Source organism: Engystomops pustulosus, chromosome 2 (assembly GCF_040894005.1).
Source record: "Engystomops pustulosus chromosome 2, aEngPut4.maternal, whole genome shotgun sequence".
NCBI lineage: Eukaryota > Metazoa > Chordata > Amphibia > Anura > Leptodactylidae > Engystomops > Engystomops pustulosus.
The window spans coordinates 57,045,113-57,068,942 of NC_092412.1; the positions used below are offsets into that span (position 1 = coordinate 57,045,113).

The window sequence follows — 23,830 nt, forward strand, 5'->3', positions numbered from 1 at the left end:
ATCAAGTTATTTTTACTAACTTTTTTACTAGTTGATCAGGAATCCTCTCATGGTGTTTGAGCCTTCAATTGAACATATACTTTAAGGGATTTCCTCTCTTTGCAGGTTCCAACATTTCCCATTTAAAGGCAAACATCACCCATAGACTTCCAAGGCATATGTGATATACTTTTAAGTATTAAAATTTTAATACAATTTTTCATTTTGTTAATAATCATACTATTATTAGAATTGGTAGTAGTAGTGGTAGTAGTTAAAATAACACATATGAACGTGCTCAGTCCTTAGATCCCTGGACCATGTGGTGGCCCCATTTCATTGACTAAACACTTCTCAAATGATTGGACTCCAAGCATATTAGTTATACGTGATGCAAGGAGTCCCTGCTCCCCTGCAGAACAGCCAGGCTACCCTGAAATCATGACTATAATGAGGTATTGTCATAGAAAAGGAGCCACCATCTAACCCTGGATCATGTATAACTATGATACTTAGACTCTAGTATTTGGTCTGTGAAATGTGGCCACCAGATAGTCCAGGAATCGCACTTGTGTTCTTTACCCCAGCCCTTTTTTGCCCAGGGACCGGCTGTAAACATATATTTTCTCCAGGGACCAGTAGGTGGGGGGGATACAGTCTGGTTTCTGTTTCATAGCCAAAAATGTAAGTTTGTATGCCCCACATAACTCCCTGTGTGCCTAGCTTATATTGTCCAATTTCCAGAAGAAGCCCCACCACCTTCTACTATCCCAGCTGAACTAAAAACCAAAAAATACTCACCTTCCCTGTTCCCCTGCAGCAGTCTTCTCTTCGCTCACCGTCAATAGAACAGTGCATTTACATGGAAATTAAGTGATGGAAGAGAAGACTGCTGCAGGGGAACGGGGAAGGTGAGTATATTTTCTTTTGTTTGTTTTTACAGAGGTCCAGCGCGGCCTGGAACCAGGTGTTCCATGGCCCGGTCTTGGGCCATGGACCGGTGGTTGGGGAACACTTATTTAGCCCATAGAATAATTTATTTCTATTATGTTATATTATTTTGTATGATCTGGAAAACATGTACATACAATATGAAAACAAAGAAGCAAACAAAATATCATTTATCCTGGGCCGTTGTCTCCAAACACAGAAGACAGATGTTATCCCTATGGGAATGTAAGTATTTAGAACATCTTTGTTTTCTCCCTGTATGGATCTAAACCTAACAGCAATTATTCCATTTGTAACAGTCTTAACTTCCATCAAATATAAGGGTGGTATCTTTATGAAATGTCCAGGCTTTTAGTACATTGTGATATATTGTTACATGCTATTTGAACAGTCACTGTTGTGTATAGACTTAATTATATGCATTAAAAGATCTGACTGTATGGGACATGAATAAACAATATACAATGCTACCATTAGAAAATATTAATTAGAAAGTATATTTTGAAGAAGAGGATTAAGGCTGAGTATTGACCTTTTTTGACAAAATGTTCAAGGCATTGGGAGGGATCTATAAACAGACTTGCGCCACAATTTGGTGGTTTTGTGCCAAAAACACTGTCTAAAATGCCTTGCACCACAGTTATCAAGGCTTTTAGATATTTTTGGGGCATTTTCCCGACTTAACCGGTTAAGACACGTTGCCTTTGAAAGATGGGCGTGGCTTGCAGGGAATTGTCCATATGCCCAAAATTCAAATAATAGAATAATTTCAAGATATAATGTAATAATTATTATATATATGTATATTTTGTGTATTTTACATTAAACCATTGTTAAATTGGACAGTCTACTGTATTTGTCATAGTAAATAAGGATAGAAAAAAACATCAAGCCACCCGATCAAATCATACCACGCTGATCCAGAAGGCAAAAACCCTGCAATGCTGATGTCAACTGGCAGGGGGAAATTTCCTTCCCAATCACCAATATGGCAGTCAGAATAACTCCCTGGATCAACAGAACCTACTTACAGAAAGCTTTATTCCCATACAGTGTGATTGCTTTGCAGAGGCATCCAGGCCTCTCTTAAAAATGAGCAGCCATCACAACATCCACAGTCTCACGGCTCTTACAGTAAAGAACCTTTGTCTATGTCGATGATAGAATCGCCTCTCCTCTAGGCGTAGAGGATGCCCCCTTGTCCTGGTCACAGGCCTAGGTATAAAAAGATCTTTGGAGAGATCCTTGTACTGCCCGTTCAGGTATTTGTACATTGTAATCAGGTCTCCCCTCCGACAACTTTTTCTAAACTGAATAATCCCAAAGTTAGTAATCTATCATTGTATTCTAAACCATCCATACCCCCAAGTCATTTTCAGTTTAGAACATAATTGTACTTTTTGTTTCCACGGCCCCGAATGCATAACCTTACATTTATCTACATTAAACCTCATCAGCCATTTCTCTGCCCATTGCACAAATCCCACTGTAATGCTATACTATCAGCTTCGGTATTAATTACTTTACAGAGCTTAGTATCATATGCAAAAATTGAAACTTGACTGTGTAAACCCACTATGAGGTCATTAATAAAAAATATTAAAAAGAATGACCCCAATACTGACCCCTGTGGCACTCCACTGGTAACTTCAACCCAATTAATGTGCCATTAATTACAACACTCTTTTTTCTAAACTAAGCCATTAGCTAATGCAAATTTCCCTAGTCCAAGCAGCCTCATTTTATGTACCAAACTTTTATGCGGCACTGTATCAAATGCCTTGGAAGCATCCAGTTACACAACATCCACAGCCTCCCCCATGTCCAGTCCATACCTCCTCATAGAAGCCGCGTGTGCGGGCTAACATACTGTAGATCACAACTGACAAATACTCCTTTGGCAATGGTGATCTATGGAACTCTTTCAATGAAGCTCAAGCACACTACTACTTCTGTGAACATGCAAAGACTTGTTCCTTTAATGGTCGGGACTTCCAGCTGTCTGCACGTCTTTCATAGTCCACATCTCTGTGTCTCTGGGAAGGTTAATGAAGCTGACCCTTCTTCACAAAATACTTTCATCCCTTGTCTCCTACTACTGACCTTGTGCCATGTTTCTATGTCCCCGGGGGTCTCTGTAGACTAAATATGACATTTCCTTTATTGCATTAAATCAATTGTGTAGAAAATTTGGCCTTACAGTAAAACACAACACGTACGTTTCATGAACATGTCCTGTCAGTGTCCAACAAAAATAAACCAAAATACACAGGGGGACGAAAGCAATTACATCATTTCATATTTCAGTATTCTTAAATCTATTTATGCTGCTATTTACTGGGATAAATCTCAAGCAGTAATGCTGGTCTTCACAGGTACCTTATGTGTAGCCAGCCATTTCCTATAAGTGGCATAGAGTTGTGATATGAGCAAACAAGGACTTATTTAAAGGGGTTGTACCAAGGCTGCATGTGGATAAGGGATAACAATGTGATAAGTGAAAGATCTGACTGCTGAGATCCCCAGTAATTTCAAAAATGAACCACCAGTGATCTCCAGAAAGGGGATCCCATTCTCACAAATTTCTAGTTAGAGGGAGTGTTCCATCAGGAACTCATATGGGGGATTTTACCATACTCTGGCGCTAGGTACGCCAGAGTATGATATAATCGCACCCTCTGCTGCACCAGCTATATCAAGAGGATGTGTTCTCCTCATGTATCTGGCGACCGGCTGCTTCTTCATACACCTGATCTCCACCACCTGGCGTGAGAGGTGGTGAAATACTTGCAACGCCTGGTGGTGCATTAAGAATTGCGATTATTTCAGGGTTTGTACACCAGAAAACTGCCTAACAAGTCTCGATAAATCTCCCAGTAAATTATGTTTTGGGTGACTACTCATTTTTCCTGCAATTGTCTGCTCCAGTTGTCTCTTGTAGATAATATTACTTGATGCTATCTATGTACCTTTATTAGGTTAGTTCTAAGTTAGGCTTTTCTTGTTTTTGTTGTTCTGTAATAGGAGCAGTACAATGGAAATAAAGTAGTGTCACATGTATGAAGTATTATCACCCCACCCAAAATTAATTGATTACAATTGGGATTTCTTTCCTATGTTCATTATTTTGCTGGACCAATAAGTCCTGCACACAGATGTGATGTTCACACAACCAGGGCCGGCGCCAACGCCAGGCATACAGGGGCAAGTGCCGGGGCTCAGGGCTGCTTGGATGGACCACAAGGCCGAATCTCAGTCCTCGGTAGCATCTGGTGAGGGAAGGGGGCATATAATAGAACAATGAGGGGACTGTATATAATAGAACAATGAGGGGGCTGTATATAATGGAACATTAAGCGGGCTGTATGTAATAGAAAAATGAGGGGGCTGTATATAAAATAATAGTTTATGAATTTTAAATGCGCCACATGAGTGGTAAAGGAGCCAACTGAGGCTCTGTTGCCCAGGAGACTACTGAAACCTGGAGCCGGCCCTGCACAAAGCCTTAGTCATCTTATTTTCCAAGATCCAGTCTACTAGACTAGTGCTTCAAATTATTTAGACTAAAAACTATCTTGATGACGAGTCAGTGGACCCCCATGGCATATTTTTTATGGAAAACACCTGCATACAGCATAGAATAAAGTCTGAAGCTAAATATGTTCTTCCCGTTAAATCAAAATGAAGACATTTTACAAACAGTAGGTGCAAAGACGACAACCATGTAGTTCTGTACAGTCTTCACACCGAGCAGGGATCTCACCACATGCTGTGCCTCTTAAAGGATACAGTGTGGTGAGATGTCACTGAGGCTGATTGATGATCCTCATTACTTAGGAGCAGAGTCTAAGTGTTCTCTGCTTACTGCAAGAGACAATTCTGTCAACATGTGATCTCCCTAATATATTGCAGAATTTGTCCTAAGCCATGAAACTATATTTGATGCCGAAGCTGAGGCATTCATGCTCAACAATGGTTAGACTGAAGCCAATGGTTTTATGTAATGAACATGACACAATGTGATTTCTATTAATGAACCCAACAATAAAAAATCAGTACAAAACATTAGATTAGTTCCATTCTCTTTAAAAGAACACATTTTATTACCTTATAATGTCTTTGTTTTTATTGGTATTTTATTATAATGGTATTATTGTATTTTGTCATGATAAACTGCATGGACAGGAAAGAAGACTTTCTAAGACCCTTTTCTTATCTTGTCTTATCTTGTATTTGAGGACATAAACTTCCAATATTAGGCTTTGTTGTATTCCTCTGTATAAAGAAGCATTGTACATAGTAGCATATGACACCCACAGTCACCAGGGATAAAAAAGGAAGCATATACCACATGATATACATTCCTTCTACAAGTTCTACTGTATTTTACTATACTATTTGAAAATAGGAATGCCGAAAAATGCAGACTATATAATTATTATTTTAGATGCTTGTGTAGTACAGAGTAATACAATTATACATGTCCATTTATGTATGTGTATAATGAGCAAGACCTTACCATGCAGCAATGTCTCATCAGAACCTCAAGTTTGGTTCACAGAGAGAGATCAAAGCAGGTAATATACATTTATACTGTATACTTTGTATACCTTTCACCCTAATAGGGCTGTACCTAGTCGGATTGTTATCCTCTACCCACAGATTATAGAATCTAACTGACAGGGGTCCAACTATTATACAACCTACCAATCCCAAGAACAGGGGACCCATTGACACTAAGCACGTGTCCTTACTCTATTCAATGCAATAGGTGCTTTGAATATTCGGCTATCTTGAATGCTGTTATAGGCAGTGAATAGGAGTGCTAGAAATACTCAAGTGCTATGCCTGACAATTTTCAACACTCCATTAGTAGAGAAAGCAGTGACAAGACACATGATCGAATTGCTGCTCTATCATTTAGTGTGAATGGAACCCCCTTTCTTGTGACCGGTGAGAGTCCCAGCAGTCGGACCCCAATAGATCAGCTAGTTTGTTGTAGGGTTGTAAGGTTGCTAGGGTTGTAAATAAATACAATTCTATTATAACCCAACATCAATGTTATTTTGATGTAAACAAAAAAATTAGCAAAATTATATTTTCAAAATGAATGTCCACCCGTTGAATTTAATGAGAGAGTGCAGCATATTTAAAAACATGTTACATGTTATATGTGAAGATGAGATATGTTTACTAGACTTACTATGACCATATATTATATTCTTATTGTCTACAGAAGTGAGTCCATTATCGCATTTGCAGCGTTATGAGCGGCTCATAATCAGAACTCACTGTACATAGCGCAACACAATGATCCAATTTTAAGGTAACAAATGCTTCATCAGCACGAGCACTCGTCTTGTACTTTTGAACTCTCCATTCCTTCCTCCTCTTGTCCAGACCTTACCCTTGTATATCTCATGTAGACAATAGTTTTGAAAAACAAAGGAAACAAGGCTGGAATGATATAAACACAATTAGTACTTTGGCATGTCTGAGCAGCCATGTGCACAATCCCTCCTATATCTCCCCCCTGGGAGAAGCCTCTCCGCTGTTAATGTATAGCCATCGTCTTGTAGAAATTAATTAGTAAGGAAGAAACAGACTTACTACTCAGCGAACTTTAGTGGAATTTACCCTGTTTTGCAAATCGTTGAATTAGTACAGGTTTGCACTTTCTTGCAAGAACAGAACAACAAGAGAGTAAATCTTCTAGACCTATAAAGATACGTTTCTTTTATAATATTGCATGTGCATTTGATATTCTAGATTCTAGGCATTACACGAAATTGGGGAGAAAAAGTTCAGCAAATTCTTTGTTTACTAGTACTTTGCAATACCACACATAGCCATGGATAATAGTGACGCAGTTTCTCTTGGATGAGTCACAAGCGACTCATGTATGATGGTGAGGGGGTGCTAAAGAAAGAGGCCATATTTGTTGACAGCTATTGTTTATGCCTCCTCTAACACAAAGTCTACGTAAGGAGGGTTCTTACTTCCTGACCCCAGTGAAAAGCCTCTCACTCAGTCAAACCACTTTCTTACACTTTACTGAAGAGATGCAACCAGGTTGAAACAGTACTGTCTACAGTTAAAAATCAGTTCTTTTTGGAATAGTTATACTGGTTTGGCTTTAATCCAACATCATGTCATTAAGCTTCCTGGAAAATGTATTTGTATATTTACCAGAATCCCCTATGTATGTATCTGATCACATGAAATCATAGCAGCCTCCATGGAGGATGGAGAGAAGTAGAAATCAATGGAGGATGAGGAGGAGTAAAAATGTATTGAGGCTGCTGTGATATTATGTGAGTAGATGTATGCACGGTGTACAGTTTGCTAATGTTAGGAGGTTAAAGAACCTGTTATGATGTCACTCTGGTCAGATGACATGTTGAGAAGAAGCATGGGACATGGAGAGGAGTAGACAGGAGCGGCTGGCTGAGCAGAACAAGCCTTTTCTGATTCCAGGGAATATAATATAAAGTTGATTTATGTTGATATAAGGGAAACAATTTTTAGCTAAAATAAGGGTGTGAGTAAGTTAAAATTGCTTCCCTTTAAGGGCTCAGAAAGTTCACAAATAAATCAAAAAGCTCAAAAATTGTGCTCAAAATGTACTTAACATATTTTTGTAATGATTACATTGTTTCAAGAGGACATCACCAGAACGGCAAAATTACAAGGAGCTGGAGAAACATTTAGCAGTGATGTAATCCTACACCTGGTCAATGCATTGGGCCATTCCACTCCTCAGTTTTTTTAAATAAAGAAATCATAACATAGAGCACAAAGTAGTACTAGAGAATTGGGGATGTCCCTCAAGCCCTTCTGTGGTAAAGATCAGTGTCAGAATAAAGTTCTGTATCCCACCGGAGAAAAATATCCTAAGGACACACTCTTTATCAACCCCTAAGGAATAGACCGTCACAATCCAGGATTTGTATTTTGTATTTAGATCCTCTAGTAAATCTATATTATAGCCCTGTGTACTTAATGTATTACAATAAACCAGGACAGGAAAGTTTCACTGTGAAGAAGCAGTGCTGTCATAAACCCCACATGTCTGTCATAAATCATAATTGTCAAGATAAATCATGCCACAAATTTAATCAGGACTGAAAGGGATTCAGCGGACCACACCAGATCCAATTGAATTTGTAACCAGATTTAGGCGCCTCTATGATATCAAAACATGTTGCAATAAACTCTGCATCTTCTTACTGTCCACTTCTCAGCCAGGTCCATTTCTAAGACCCCTTAAGTTGTTCTTTGGGTTTAATTAAAGGGAAGGATGCAACCCTATTAACATCACACACATCAGCGGCATTCACCTCCCTTATTACTACCGAAACTCCTATTACACCTATACTCTTGACTCTTGAATTGCTTGATTTATGACATATTGGTTAGTCTTAAAACATGACATGGACATTTTGGTTAGTCCAGATACACCATTGTGTTTTTATGTAATTGAAATGCACAGTACAGGCAGTCCCCTACTTAAGAACACCTGACTTACAGACGACCTCTAGTTACAAACGGACCTCTGGATGTTGGTAATTTACTGTACTTTAGCCCTAGGCTACAATAAACAGCTATAACAGTTATTAAAGGGGTCTGCAGTTCTTATGACAATCTAACATTTTAAAAATCCAATTTTTACAGAAACTAAAAAATTTTGTCTGGGGTTACAATGATAAAATATACAGTTCCGACTTAGATATAACATCAACTTAAGAACAAACCTACAGAACCTGTACGTAACCCAGGGACTGCCTGTATAAAGTTTTTTCTAATTGAAATTCATATTATAAAGTTTTTCTAATTGAAATACACAGTATAAAATAAAAAAGTGTCAATTTTGGATGGAGAAATGTTGCTTAGTTTGGGGATGAAAAGGAATATATACAGTGTAGGGCAATTAAACATCTTACGTAGCTTAATAGAAGGGTAATGGGTTAAGTGTCTTCCACAAAGTAACGCACAACCTGGAGAAACTTTTAGGGCATGTGTCAAGGGCTGGGAAATGTGTGCGTACATTTCTGGATGTTCATTTACGCATTTTGATGCTGCTGGCTCTGTACGGGTAGATTATGACTTTTTCGAGCCCTCCAGGGATTCCGAGAGTGGTGAGGTCACCCCAGCTGCACAAAATTAAACCCCTGGAAACAGCTGGATGAGATGCAGCCACAGCTCAACCACCAGGACCACTGTGTGCTGTGTTTTCCTGTCGCATTGGCTTTTTCATAGCATTAGTCCTAGTGATTTCATATTTTTTTAGGCACAATATGTAATTTGGTGGAACATTAACATCATTCAAATGCCAGAGACTGAGGAATTAAGTTATATTGTAATACACCCATTTGAGGTATGTTTAAAAATCCAGTTCCCAAATAACTGCGAAAGAGCAAAAAAAAATATGCATAAGCTTTGTTTGGCCAGGAGATAGGATCCCAGTGAGATATGCAAAAACTAGCCTGAATACACAACACAGCGGTTGCAGTCAGAATTACTTATACTATAGCTGCCCAAATGAGCATCCCAAAACTAGAAGAACCTTACATAACCTCTTCATATAAAATCGGTTTGGTTCCCTCCCTTCTTTAGCAGAATAGGATATGTTCATATGGTCATATACAATGATTAGCCTCATCATTAGAGACAATTGGAGCTTTGTTGTAAGACATAGGGCCCTGGTGTGCAGCAAGTATTTCATAGATCATTTTCAATATGAATCCTCATCAAAATAGGAGAATTCAAGAGATCTCAAAAACTTCAAATCAGTCATTAGTCATTGGTTATGGAGTAGTCGGGGGCAGGATTACAAATATTGCTAAAATCTTGTGAAGGGGAATTCTGTTTGCCCTAGATCACCAATCAACAAATAATGGTAGAGAATAATGTCAAAAATTATTACAACTAACCCATAGGAGTAAATAACTTACCATTCTTTACACATATGGGTATAGCAGTAGATGACTAGTAGAAGTACCAGTGCTGTCCAAGGGAAACAGAAAGGCAAGGCTATAACAATGGAGTTACTAAGAAATGGAAAAAAATGGTCTGGTCAAATGAGTGTTCACTTCTGTTCCACCATACTGATCGGAGGGTTAGTAATAGAAGCCTCCTTCTTATAGTCTGTCTAAGACTCAGTTCACACCAGCATTGAGGGTTTCCAGTACATTCTGTTTTAGGAGAGCGTAACGGAAACTACGAATGGAAGGTGACAGAGGTCTACGTTCACCTTCCCTGCCCATTGACTTCAATATATGGAAGGTTACCTTCCGTTACACTTCTGTTATAATATAAAAAAGGCATAGGCTGCTGTGCTAAAATTACCACAGTTTGATAATGGAAGAAAGTCCAAAAACATGCTGAACTAAGCCTACAAAGTGTGAGCTGAGCCTACAATTGCACTCAAAATTAAACTTGGAAAATGACAGCTTCCATAATGAATACCTGATGGACCCCATTATAGTCAACAAGAAATCCCTTGTTGTGTGTCGTTAGGCACATAAGCCTTTGTTCTTTGTGATAAACATGGACTCAGAATAGGATAGAGCGCCAGAGCTGACAACTACAGTTACCATATTCTGGGTCTCTGTGAAAGATATTTGCATAGATATTATTATTTAATATGAACAATGTTGATGTGAATAATGATAGATGCTTAAAATATAAGTTCCAAATACTGATTTATTCACACAAACCAAAATTATTACCTGTATCACCCCATAGAGGTCTATGGCACCTGCCACGGTGTGGTAAGCAAATAGTGGGCCAAATTTATCAAAAACAGCACTATGTGTGCAGGGTGCGCCAGATTCATGAATTGTGGCGCATGTTCTTCATGCGGTCTCCCCTCTGCACTGCTCCAACAGAGTGCACCAAATTTTATTTAGTGCACCTTTAACATGGGGCGTGCAACACGATTCTGCATGATAAATGTGTCTCACGGTCCGACTATGCATAATTTTGTGCTGCGTCTGACTGATTCGGGTGGCCGCCATGCAAAGTATGGGACAAATGTCATATATTTTGCCAGATTATATAATATATATATATATATATATATATATATATATATATTGCTTGTATTTCTTCTAAACAACATTTATTTGCTTCTGTGTATTCCCATACTTCTTTATATCTTTCTGCTTTCAGAACCTGACCCCTGCTCTAGCTTTCTCTGCCAATCTTCTATCTCATGAAATGCCTGGATGAACTTGAAAGATTCTTTTGTGCTTTATCGGTATCCTCCCAATTCTTTCTAAACTTGCAGTCTTGTAGACAAAAGCTAAAATTGATACGCAAGTATTGGCTCTTGCCAGAAATCTTAGCAGATCAGAGATGTAAAGATATGCTGTATACTGTCATGTTACAGCATTAGTGCTACAGGGCATAAGAGAGATTACAATGGGCTATACACAGATATCTATGAAATATACAGAAAAATCTGTGTTCTATACAGTATAAAGATATAACAGTAAGAAAAATGGGTGTACACTATAAAATCAGTTCAGTGTTTTGTTCATTCTGCTTTCTATGAAATGGTATATACTCATACACAACAGATGTTTACTGGAAGCCTAAGAAGGCCCCTCATCACTTCCAGGACTTCAGGTTCCAAAGGCTTTAGAAAAGGTTATTTGTGCCCATCAGAAAGTATCATCCTATTCAAAAAAGAAGATGGCAATATAAATATATACCAGACCAAATTTGCACACCAGAAAATATAATCTCCCCAAGGTGCACGTACTGAAGTGACAGCCCTCTCCATGTCCCACAATAATAGATGAACAACACCTCAGACGTCTTTGCATTAAAAGAGGTACACAGCAAGCTGGATGACGATTTTACAAAGACATCAGAGTGCCAGATTTTAGAAGTTCATATGTATTTTTCCTGCCATCAAGAACAGGGTCCTTTATCTTCTTGAAGCTAAACAGTCATATATTTCCTACTCCAAAATAGTAACAAAATGTCAATTTGTTCTTTGACAAACCTCTAGCTATATTTTAATGAAACATCCAATTCTACTTACTACATGCTCCAAAAATTATTAAAAATAAATGAGATCTAACTGATTTACTTGTATTAAAACACAACTATTAGCCTAGGACAGTGATGGCAAACCTTTAAGACACTGAGTGCCCAAACTACAACCAAAACCCACATATTTTTTGCAAAGTACCAATGCGACAATTTAAGCAGTAACTTATTACTCCCTGCTCTTTCACAGGTTAAAATTGTATAGGCACCTGAGGACACGAATACAGTAGAAAGAAGTTTGGATTATCATTGCTGCTTCCTTCTAGGGTCCTAGGCTGCCTGGGACTGCAAGAGCCTGTAAGTCCTGTCTGGCGAACCCTGCCCTGGGATGATGGCAAGGGTGCCCATAGAGAGGACTCTGAGTGACACCTCAGGCACCCATGCCATAGGTTTTCCATCACTGGCCTAGCACTACACTGCCAACTTTGACCATGGTACCATGGTACTCCTTTGGGAATCTCCATGTTCATAGGATCTGATAAACTGGGAATGTGGTCTAAACACAACTTGATGTTGAAAAAATGTCTGAAACTGATGACATTTTTAATCAAAATTTTACTGCATTTGTGGTGATTTGTTACTTTTCGTATGAGTATTGCAGTCAATGTTACTGTTAAGTCCTGTCTTTAAACAGATTATATATACATACATAATATCATATGCCATATAATACCAATATCAAACCATAGTTTAATAGAAACCATATACCAAGGTACAGTATCCCCAGGTGTGTATATATGATAATATTACATCATATCTGTAAGGAATTTAGGAGCTTCATTGGTGCCTTGACACATATATAAGATGGTTGGGGCATAATTGGAACTTGATGAAGATTAGCACAATACAATGACCCATAAAAACAATCAGTATTTAGGCTTGCTCTATCAAGTACTACGAAGACTGATGAAAGCAAGTGTCTGCCTGATTGCTATGGACTATGGCATCATAGATTAGGTTCCACATTGACTTTAAGCCATTGTATTAAGCAAGCCATGCAGAATCAATCACTTTCTAATGTGTATCCATTTAAGTAATTTATCACCATCTGTGAATTATACATACTCATATACTCCACTGCTGATGCTTCTTTTAACAAATATAATTGGTACCACTTGTAGGCAAAAGTCATACAGAGAAGCTAAATAAGCCCTTGGTTGGCTTTCAAACAATTCTAGAAAGTTCATTCATCAGCGATTCTTATGTAATGAGTTATTACTAAAATCATTGTATAATAATCAATCTTGTGCTCTGTGCAGAAAAGCTAAACAAATATGAAGAATGGAAATTTACGGTAAATAGAAGAGTAAATAATGACATTTACAGGGACCCAGTGTGGAGTCAGCACTTTGATTTGCATAATGTAAGATAAAAGGCATTTAAAGGCTTAATGCCCTTGATTGGTCCGGGTACATGAACCTGGACTTTTGGTACAGTTTTGGGTAATCTGCCAGTCCCGCATCCCTGGGTCTGCTCATCACTAGTTCGACCACACCCAAATTTTACAAATCTATTCGGTTGTGGGTGCCTGGACCTGAACCTCCACCCCCACCATTTAGGGGAGGATAATGTTAGTGTAAGCTTACATGGACTGCGCAATTTAAATGCTTTGAAACTTTGCCAGCAGTTTATGCCCACGATGGGTCCATTACTGAACGTGGGAGTTAACTATGAGGGGGTAGGGGATGGGAGGTTGAGCCAAACCTGGACACAAACTTGTAATGAGTGCCGCTCTGAAGGGTACATTCACATGTATCAGATGATCAGAATTTTTAAACTTAAGACAGCACAACTTATGCTAAAACTGAGCCAATGGAGCGGTTCAGAAGGTAAAAAACTAATGACATCTGAAATATAGGAACGGACCCTTATAATGCAGAATGTAACTAGTTACTGCCATATAGATGGAGGTCAATCAAGCCTATTCATTTTGAATGGAATGACGGACATCTATTCCTTATGAGTACTTTTTCTTCGCTTTTCCTTTTGGAAAATAAGTTTTAGGCATGTTTGATTTCTACATGACCAATTACTTTGTTCTCTGGGAAATAAGTTTTTGTCATAGGTAACTTTCTGAAGTTTTTACCATTTCCCAATTGAGATGAGAAGGTGGTCAGAAAAAAATCACTTAGTAGATGTCTAACCAATTTCAAAATGGCCCAATACGGTGTCCTCTAGACGGCCCAGGGTATCATCTATTACTGAACCTTAGAGCTATGGTCACTTGAATTTGTACATAAATTGATTCTATAACTAAACTTCACCATAATTTTCAAAGATGGGAAAGTGTTTAAATTTTTTTTTCAAATTTTCCGTGTTTTCCTTCAGTCAATCCATCTTGCGGATTACTTGCTGACTTAAGGAGAAACATAGAAATCAGCTTAAGCTCAACTATGTGGTTTTATTATGGTCCTGTATAAAAGGCAAGTGGAAATAAGTATAGAGTCTAATGAACATTTACTATACCCACAAACGAGAATCCCTTGCAATATGATGTATGAACTCGTCTAAGGGAAGAAATTAGCTGCATATTAAGAAAACATGAGTTATATGCTTTTGTGGAGATTACAGATGAAATGTGTATTATATAACTTTCAGCAGTGGCTGGCAGGAATATAAAGAATGCACACAGCATGGCCTTGAGGTAAGTCGTGGCCCCTTGCAGTGTTTGTTGCACTTTTCAAGCCCATCTGGTTTGCATTTAACGTTTGAGTGATATAGACCCCTGTAAAGAAGGGAATAGGGAACTGGATCATCTAGTTAAGAAATCTCAGGGGCATCTCAGATTCCGGGAAAGATTTGTCGAGAGGAGCAAAATACTTGACTTTTCTATTTTTATGATTAAATAAATCTGATTATACCAATATACGGTGACTAATCCCTCAGTGGCAGGGAACATAGTAAACAGGTGGAGGGGCAGCGCTAGCTTCATGTCAGTGAAAAATAATTTTTAATGGAAACATGTAGCATAGACGATTATTCACAATTATATACTTAAAGAGAACCCGTCATGCAAAATAACCCCCCTAAACTAAATATATTTTCATAAACTGCCATTAGAGAGCATTGCCTCTATCCCTTCATTGTTCCTCTACATGCCTGTAAACATAAGCAATGAGGTCCTAAAGCTGTATGCAAATGACCTGTGAAATGTCCAATGAAGCATTAGCATATTCAAGCTGTCCACTCTATTCATGAGTGGGAGGCACAGCCACACCACCAGTGCATGACTGACAGCCTGTATAATGATGTGAGGCTGTATAATGATGTGCTTCCTGGTGGCCACGCCAGGCTGCAGCCATGTTACAGCAGAACATGTCAGATTCATGTGTAGCTGATGTCTGTGTCTGTGAGGATGCAGCATGTCAGCAGATGCAGCACAGATACCAGCAATACTTTACTATACATTACACACAGACATGAGCAGGGGGAGGAGAGGGGAGGGGGAACAGGGGTGACATCACTGCCTCTGACCATGTGACCAGCCTCATTTACATGATAAAAAATAGATGATTTTACAATGAATAATGTATGAAATAACTAGATAAAGGCTGGGATGGGATCCTTGTGAGCTGCTCCAACAGGTAGTAGTGACAGGACAAGTGACACAGACCTGATGACAGGTGTCCTTTAAAAAGTGAAGTAGCAGAAACAGCACTATATGTTCAGAGAGGAAGAGCCGCCTGTATAACAGATTAACAGGAAAATGGTTATATATCATATCATTTTTATTTTTATGGTTTTAGCCTTGAAGGTTGGCTGAAACATTTGGGAGCCGATGGCATGGCTGGATTTGGCATCACAGGGGCCTCAAGAAAATCTGCGGCTTGTAGTCTCCCCTCCAATCTTACAGGCAGGGCAAGTGGTCTTTCAAAGCTTTACAGTGTATTGGCAACCATTGGAGCTGATACAATGTAAACCATTTATAGAGGAGGCAGGCTTGTCTCTTGCTTCTCAATAGCTCCTTGATTTGGTTGTTTTACTATCAACCAATCACATTGTGGGGCACCTCCAAGCAACGGGGGTAAATATGCTCCTGACTGTTGGCCAAACAAGTGCCATTCTGCCCCTGATTTACATGTTTACACCATGGGGAAAGGGAACAATGCCCCTCTGGATTTAAAATAATGAAATCCTACAGCTTTATCTCCATCTCCACAGAGATTACAGCTGAGGGGTGGTTTATATTTTCACATTTTCTGCCAAATTTGTCCATGCATTTGTCTAAAGACATACAGCACGCTTTATTTTATTTTATAAATTTATTAAAGTGAACTTACGTCAAGCAAATTTTCTAATGTATCCTTGGGGTGTATAGAGCCGCCATGTTTGGACACAGCTAACTGAAGACTGCTCTTTATTTTTGACCCAGTACAGGACACTTTTCCGTCTAATACACATGGAGCTGTGTGCTGTCATCTAGCACTTGGACTTGAGATGCACCATTATTATAAAGAAGCAACCCAGTATTCCTATCCAGTAGGCTGGTCTAGATTTTAGCCATAATCTACATTAGTTTTTTGGTGCAAACATTAGTAAATCTAATGGTGTCCTTGATGTGCCTTAATCCTGCCCTGTTCCCTACTTTAAATAATAATAATTCTTTATTTATATAGCGCACACAGATTACGCAGCGCTGGACAAAGCATGTCAAATTGGTCCCTGTCCCCATGGGGCTCACAATCTAATCAACCTACCAGTATGATTTAGAGTGTGGGAGGTAGCCAGAGTACCCGAAGTAAACCCACGCAAACACGGAGAGAACATACACCTGGGTGGGATTTGAACCCAGGACCCCAGCGCTGCAAGGCAGAAGTGCTACCCACTCAGCCACCATGCCACCCAACTTTTCATGAGTTTTCTGGTTTTAATCATCAGCCCCACTAGTACAAAGTGCACCACAATTGTAAGAATACAGGGGCTTGTGTAGAGTTTAGTTTGAATGCAGGATACTTTTTCATAAATGACTTAAAGGCTTTTACATCTTTCATCATGCACAGTTAGAGAAGACTTCAGTTCACACTGTCACACATTTTGGTGTACCTGCCCTAAACTGTCTGGCATCAATAGAAAGTGGCACTATCTCTAAAAAGGGTTAAAGATCTGAATCCAACCTTCTCCGATATGGCACATAATAAAGTTTGGAAACTTGTTTAGTATTATCGTTGTCGTTTGTTTGTGTGGGACCAGATACCTAAGTCTGCTGCCTCTGCTATAATTCTGACATAATTAGACATTTTTTTCATCACAGTCCTAAGTAGCATTGGTCATCGGGATCACAGACAGTGAGACCTGTGTTTCCGATATTAAAATGAAAAATAGACCATGGATACAAGTGTTTTTCTTACAGACTCCGCCTCGCTGACATAAGTATTGTCTGCTTCCTCAGCACAAATGAGTCAGAGATGCTTGAGAGCCACAGTCCTGGGTTATGACTCTCTCATGTGTAATGCCAGAGGGCTAGCAAGACATTTCCACAAACAGACGTTAATTACCTCACCCCACTTCCCAGCGTCCCTGAAATATTTTTTTTTTTTTTAGAGTTACCTAGTGCAGATTCTGAACACATACAAGACACAGACATGGAGAATTAAGGACCAAATCTGAATCCTCTATACATAGTTACATAGTTTATACAATTGAAAAAAAGACACATATCCATCAAGTTCAACCAGGGAAGAGAATGAATTGGGTGAGATAGCATACAGCTCTATGCTTACATTATATTATTTATCAGAACATTCAGTCTTATTGGTTCAGTCTCTTCAAAGTCATTCAAACTATCAAAATGAAATATAGCATCCTATGTAGTCCTATGTGGCAAATGTCATGTATGCAATGGAATGCATCACATTTCTGTGAACAGGTAATAAACATATATAATATTCACACAAAACAAGCCGAGTGGGATCACATGTATCAGTTTCATGTTTGGATGTAGTGGATGCACCCATCTGGTACCCACATGGGTGCCACAGGCACATCCAAAAACACTGCAGGAAAAGTTTTATGACCCGGCTACTGCACAATTCTGATGGTGTGATAATGTATTTGACAAAACAGATCCCTGAGAAAGTTATTGGATTTGTTATGGCGTGGTCTTCTGTCCAGCACTGATGCAGTGACCTGTAAAACCACAGCTGATACACCATGATAGACTTCTCTGCTATCATTTTATCAGAGGTTTCCACATGACTATTATGAAACACAGAGTTACCATAATGACATGGACATGATCATCTCTTTGACATTCATACATCTGACAAACTCAGCCACATATCTTATTACATGTGGAATATCCGAATACTGGCGGCTTACCCTCCAAACATGGAAGTGATATATTGTTAATATTGTTCCGTTCAGATAAGATTATCTAGTTTATGACCAGCTTTGGGGACTGGACCAGTGCAGCGCTATGGCATATGTTGGAGCTTCATAAATAACAGGCAATGCATACTATTAAGGACTTAACCCATATCAAATACAGTATATATCATATATGTTTTAAGAAAAATGGATAAGTGATGAAGGCTGTGCTTGCCATGTAGTCATGATTCATATAGTCTACTTAACTAAAACTAAATACAGTAACCAAATAAAGTTATAAGTCATTTTTTCTCTCTTCCTTATTTGCACCTTAAAACCGAAATAAAATTATGATTTCGACAATTTCATCTCAGCTACATCTCTAAGCCCTTTATCTATTATAAAATCAGAATCCAATACACCCATCTCTATGACGTAGCATAAAGACCACGTTACTCTCTTTACAACTCTCACTACAAGGTTCTGTTACATGAAAGTACATACAGTACATGTTTATAATGTATACATATGACAGTCATGTGCAATAACCTGATGCCTCAAGCAGTTCCATGCAATTCATGGACAGTGGTAAAAGAGCGTCATCTTGCATCAGAAAGTACCAGACATATACTCAGAAACATCATCCCCTAAATTGGCTTAATTGTTTATGGTTTTTACCAAGTAGTGATTAGGGAAATTCCTCTGCCTGATTTTCCTAGAAAGCATTTGCAGGTAAAAAAAAAAAACAGTTTGATTATTTTGCAGGAATATAAACAAATTCCTTGCAGAAAGCCTCTTAGCTGCAGAATCTGAACTAGATTAACCCCTGTGTAATGGGAAATATATAGAACTGCGGAGGAGCTGGGAACACATAAAAACTGATAAGCACATTATATAAACTTTTGGAGCATGATAAACTCCCAGAGATATGGATTGTATTTATAGTTTGTGCAAAAAGAAGTGGGTTGTCATTTCACTTGCACAGAATTTTGGCTGTTGGACAGAGATTTTTTGGCTTCTGCGAGAACATAACAAATATAACTGGAAATGAGTCAAGAGAGGGGAAATTGAATTCAGTGCACTAGCAGAAAATGTAGAATGCTAGACAGGTATAGAAGAGTTGGAGGGACTCACCAGTGGTATAGGTCTATGCGGGCAATTCCTACAGCTTGGAAACCATAGTGAGAGGATGTTGTCCTGCAGCAAAGTTCCTTTGAGACATCACAAGATCCACTCTATGCAGACGGAGAGAGTGAGAGTTGCAGCAGCCACAAGAACTGAGAGTGAGAAGAGAGGAGGAAAGGGGAGGGTCATACAGGAGGGATCTATGGCTCCGTTCAATTGACAATAGAAGGAAATGCTTTACTTGCCCTTAACCCCAGTGCTACCAGAAGGGTCTCCAAAGATGTTCACCTAAAGTGAAAGATGAAAAACAGTGTCAGGAGTCAATTTCAGTAGGCGCTTTGAAGTCAGCCTGCCGTATACATTATCATATAAAACTTGTCGATGGAAGCGCCTCCAGTAGTGGCATACTCCGCCGGGGTGAAATATGTCTGGTATTAATAAATAAAGGCTATAAATAGTTGTAACCTTCCTAATGTGCATCTGATTATCTCCTGTGATACATGAGAAGCTGACGTGAGTAGGAACACGTTCTGGTATCCATTCAGAAACCTACATCTACAGGCAATGCAGCATCTAGGCAGTGAAGGGTATGGAAGATATTAATGATGAAGAATTTTACAGAATCTACCAGTAGAGATGAAATAATTCTCTAGTTGTATGTAATGGTGAGCACTGTGTAATGAGAGGTCACTTTCTTATATACTCAGCGGCTGATTTATTAAATAGTTTTATCTATTGGTCATAATTAGAGATGAGCGAGCACTAAAATGCTCAAGTGCTAGTTATTCAAGACGAACTTTTGCCGATGCTCAAGTGCTCGTTTCGAATAACGAACCCCAATGAAGTCAATGGGAGACTCGAGCATTTTTTCAATGTGTAATTTTATTGAGAAATAATGTCTTCTGATAAGTTAGCAGATGTACGGAAACATCTACAATGTGTTCTTCACTGAAGAACACATTGCAGATGTTTCTGTACATCTGCTAACTTATCAGAAGACATTAGCGCAGAAAGGTGTTCTTCACAATAGTATGTGAAGAACAATATGTGTGAAGATTTGCATTGACTCCAGCAGTTCTCGAGCGGGCAAAATATTCATCCGAGCAACGAGCCGTTTCGTGTACGCTAATACTCGAACGAGCATCAAGCTTGGACGAGTATGCTCGCTCATCTCTAGTTATAATCATCTGGTCGACTGCTGCGAGTTGCCCCAGAATTAGTAATGGGGTATTCCAATATAGTGATAGTGATTGCTTTCAATGTGGTGGGGGGCTGTTGAGCAAGTGCCTGAAGTGGTCAAAGTGCACCAGTTAGTATCACTCTATTGGGGTTTTTAGGAATTTTGGAAAACCTTGTGGGGGCAGGGGGTCTATTTTTCTATCTATCTTTAGAGCTTCTGGTCTTCAGCACCTGTGAAAGTTTGGGGGTTGATTGCCACAGAGCAATGAGTGGCATCACTTTTTTGGTACTAGTGCTTTTTTGGTACTAGAGAGCTGGGTGTGTAGATGCACTCCATTCTTGTCTAAGGGAGCTCTCATAGGCTTCAGCAGCGAATATATCCACCATCAACACTCCATTCGAGGGGGATGGCGGACAGGCAACCATTTGATTTGAATAATACTGTTTTTAAATTTTGAAAAATATTTTTAGAAGTGTTTTTGATTTTTTATTTACTATGTTTTTAGGTTTGAATGCTAAGGGATCTAATTGCTCATGCAATATACTGCAATACAACTGTATTGCAATATAATGTGAAAATACAGATCTTCTATCACAGCCTGCTTCTGGGATGCCATGATAGAAAGCATTAATAAGCAGCCATAGCAGCCTCCCAGCGGCTGTTGGAGGTAATGTTGTTGGAGGTGCCAGTGGGAGTAATATGCATGAAGCTGCTTTTAATGTGAAATGATCGGCTTTGACCATGGCAACTAAGAGGATAACTGCCATGCCTATTGCCACCACTGACCACAGCAGTTAACTGCAAGTGTCTGCAGGAGCTAACTGTGTGCTAAAACTTCCTCTGCTGCTGTGAGATTACATCAGGCAGAGGGATGGGGAAGGTGCAGAAGGAGCAGAGTGGAAGACAGTGTAAAGCTGCAGCACAGAGAGGCTCTAGTAACACCCTCCATAGCCTTTCAGGCTTATTATGATCATTTTAAAAGTGGTGCCACTAGGATGGGCAGTTTGTCTTGAAAAATCAAACCCTCATATGGCTATATAGAGTAAAAATACTAAAGTTTTAGCTTCTGGAAGGCATGGAATACAAAATGGGAAAGGCTGTGGTATTAAGGGGTTAATGATCCTGACACTAAAATAATTAAATCCATACCACTACATTTCAGATGTGTTATTGATAGGGCAATTCTGTGATTCATTTTACACCTTTAAAAGGTCATACAATAAAAATAACCTTCACAGATGGACATTAAAGAAGAAAAAAACAGAAATAAATCCCCAACACACACTGCGTTATCATGCTCCAGGGGGTGTTTCAGTTTACAGCTTCATATGACAATAAATGAGGAAAAAATACTTTGCTCTTTACAGATAACAAAAGGATGTTTTGGATAGAAAAATAGGAGAAATTTATCATAGTTTTATTTGTCTTTGTTCTTTCCTCCAATGAATGTATCTTAGAAAGGAATGATAAGCATAAATCATTCCTTGCTTTGGCTAAAAATATGCAGTTAAAAAGCAAGAAAAAAAAAACTTTGTGTGTATCTCTAGCCTTACTTCAACACTTCAAAATAAACTAAAAAAATTTGTAGAAATCTTGCAATTTAGATAATACATTTTATGTTAGTAACTGGTGGAAGATATATCTCCCACATTCTACTAAAAGTCTTGTGGTTTGTTCAGATAAAACTTCTCAAACTTAAAACTGACTTAAACCAAACTTACGTTGGCGGTTTTATTTTTTTTAATTTTTTTAGAAAAAGGGGCTTTCAACTGGCAACCCTTCCCTGGCAGGAAAGACTATAATTCCCTGGGCTGTATAGAGATTGTGGGCCCATAATCCAATAACCCTGCTATATACCGTCCACTTAAATTACCTATTAATTCTTAAAAAAAGCTGATACCATTATTTATAACTGATAACACCTACATGGGGCACACCTAGCTGACATTTATAAGGCAGACATAGCCCACTGACAGTATACGAACAACACTATACATGTTGAGAGCTGACTACATAACTAATTAGACTTAGTAGTGGCAACTAGTAACTTACACTAACTCTTCTGCCAGTCACTAAATGTCTATTACTCCTTGTAACAGATCTCCAAAATACTCCATAGTCAATTACCACAGTCAATTACAGTATTGTGCCCCTTGGATAACAGCAACACACTGTGCTCCTAAATTGCATATACAATTCTAAACACAACTGATCTTATTTATATTTAAAATGTAACTTTTACTTAATTTGTTTCAGCATAGAAATTTTCAAACGTGTAAATGCTAGACAACCAACTGGACCACTGTCCTAGCTGCAGACCAATTTTATTTCTATGGAGACACCTCTCAAAGAGGATGATGGACAAACACGTTACACCAGCTATGGGCAGTTATGAGGTCTTTTTGATCCACATCCTGTACATTTGTTGCGTCCACACCTGGGGTCAGAATCAAAGTTCACAAGGAGGTAACGGGGAGAGGGTGGAGTGGATACATGTGAGTTGGGGTAAGTTAAGACCCAGTTACAAGGGTATGCCTATGTTGTGGAGTGCTTGTTGATGTCTAGTAGTTATAATAAGACCACCATCTATCAGTATTACACCCTGTTCATAAATAACTATTAAGCCTACAGTCCTAACCTCAGAGTAATTGCCCTAAAATAAGATGCACTATTATGCAACTACTTTACAGTTGGTGGTCCAAGGGGCTTCATATGGTACATGTCCCATAAGAAGCCCCTTGGACCACCCCATTTATAAAGGCTAATACACCAGTTTTCTGTCACATAATCCCTGGGATTGCTAGGCATTGTGATTATTTTCCCCTCTAAGTACAAATGTAGTGAAGAGGGCACAGTCAGTGGCAAAATGGGCTAGCTTGGGCCATTCCTGCTATGGCCTGGTGTAGAATTGTACGCTGTGTAGCCTGGCCGCCGGATACAACATATGCCAAACAAAAAATCTCCCCCAGTGACTTTATTATTTCTTACCATTAGATATCTATTCTTTTACTGCCCCTCTCATATGTTTATACTTATACATAGCCCCACCCCATAGAATAAAAATAAAATTAACTTTCCTCGCTACCTCATCTCCTGGGCCACTGCACAGATATTACTGCTGAGCTGCTGCCGTAACAAAAGTGGTTGTCCACCGAACCTCATGATTTTTGTAATTTGTGTGTGTACGTGTGGGGGGCAGGATATTAGATAATCCATATGACTATGTTT

General features: G+C 38.9%; 1 protein-coding gene across 2 annotated transcripts in view; it reads right to left on the reverse strand.

Moving 5' to 3' along the window:
* HDAC7 (histone deacetylase 7) overlaps positions 1 to 19,588 on the reverse strand; it is a 216,041-nt gene extending 196,453 nt beyond the window's left edge. For both annotated transcript variants that reach the window (XM_072134716.1, XM_072134715.1), the window contains exon 1: positions 19,432 to 19,588. The gene's annotated coding sequence lies outside the window, so the exon portion shown is untranslated. The remainder of the gene's footprint in view (positions 1 to 19,431) is intronic.
* Between the last annotated feature and the right edge of the window lie 4,242 nt (positions 19,589 to 23,830).